Here is a 1,384-nt window from a genome sequence, read left to right as displayed (position 1 = left end):
CAAAAGTTTTGATATGTTATACTATTGTTATCATTTGTATCTGTGTATCTCTTGATCTATTTATTTCTTCTCTGACCCAGTTATTCTTCAGTAGCATGTTGTTTAATCTCCACGTATTTGTGGTTCTTACTGATTTCTTTTTGCACTTGATCTCTTGTTTCAAAGCATTATGATCAGAGAATATGGTTGATATGATTTCAACCCTCTTATATTTATTGAGGTTATTTCTGTGTCCCAGTATGTGGACAATTCTTGAGAATGTACCATGTGCACTAGAGAAGAATGTATAAGCAGCTGTTTTGGGATGGAAGGCTCTGTAAATGTCAATTAAGTCCATTTGGTCTAATGTGTCATTTAAGGATGTTATTTCTTTATTGCTTTTCTGCTTGGATGATCTGTCCATATCCGACAGTGGGGTATTTAGTTACTGTACTACGATAGTGTTTTGGTTTGTTTTTCCTTTTAATTGTTAGTAATTTCTTTACATATTTCGGGCTCCCTGATTGGGAGCATAGATATTAGTAAGTGTTATGTCTTCTTGGTGCATGATTCCCTTCATCATTATGCAGTGTCTCTCAGTATCTTTATCTTTTTCATTTTGAAGTCTATTTCATTCGATATGAGTACTGCTACTCTCACTTTTCTCTGAATGCCATTTGCTTAATATATCATTTTCCACCCTTTCGCTTTGAGACTATATTTGTTTTTAGAGCTGAGATGTGTCTCCTGGAGGCAGCATATGGTTGGGTTTTATTTTTTTAGTTCATTCTGCAACTCTGTGCCTTTTTATTCATGAGTTCAGTCTATTTACATTTAGGATGATTATTGAATTATGAGGTCTTATAGCTATTTTATGTTTTGCTTCTAGTAGCTTGATGTTTCCATTGCTTCCTTGTCCTTGTGTTTCTGTTTTCTTTATTTTGTTTGGTTTTTGTGGGTTTAGCTTCTGGTTTTTCTTGTTTTCTGTTATATACTTCAGTTCTGAATCTTTGGTGTGTGGTTACCATTACGAATAGGAAAAAGATAGTTGCATAGATACAGTCATCCATTTTCTTCTGCATGTGCCTTATCTCATTTTCTCTTTGGGAATTTTGATCTTTGAATTCTCTCCTTTTCATTCATTGTTGTCTCAGTTTGTCCCTATGTATTCTGAATGTTCATTATTATCTTGTTATAATAATTCTCTTCTTATTATTTAAGCTTATAATGTCCTGTTCTTAGTAAGGGTTGCACTCCTCTGCTTCTATTTGCCTGATACTCACTTTACTCCTAATCATGTATTTCTTTTTACTTTGTTATTTTGTTTTAGGTGAACTGACAACTTTCAGTATTTCCTGTAGTGCAGGCCTCGTAGTAGAGAATTCCCTGAATTTGTGTATGTCTG

The sequence above is a fragment of the Pteropus vampyrus genome, unplaced genomic scaffold (assembly GCF_000151845.1).
Source record: "Pteropus vampyrus isolate Shadow unplaced genomic scaffold, Pvam_2.0 Scaffold819, whole genome shotgun sequence".
NCBI lineage: Eukaryota > Metazoa > Chordata > Mammalia > Chiroptera > Pteropodidae > Pteropus > Pteropus vampyrus.
The sequence above is the reverse complement of the archived record's forward strand: the minus strand, read 5'-3'. Positions refer to the sequence as shown.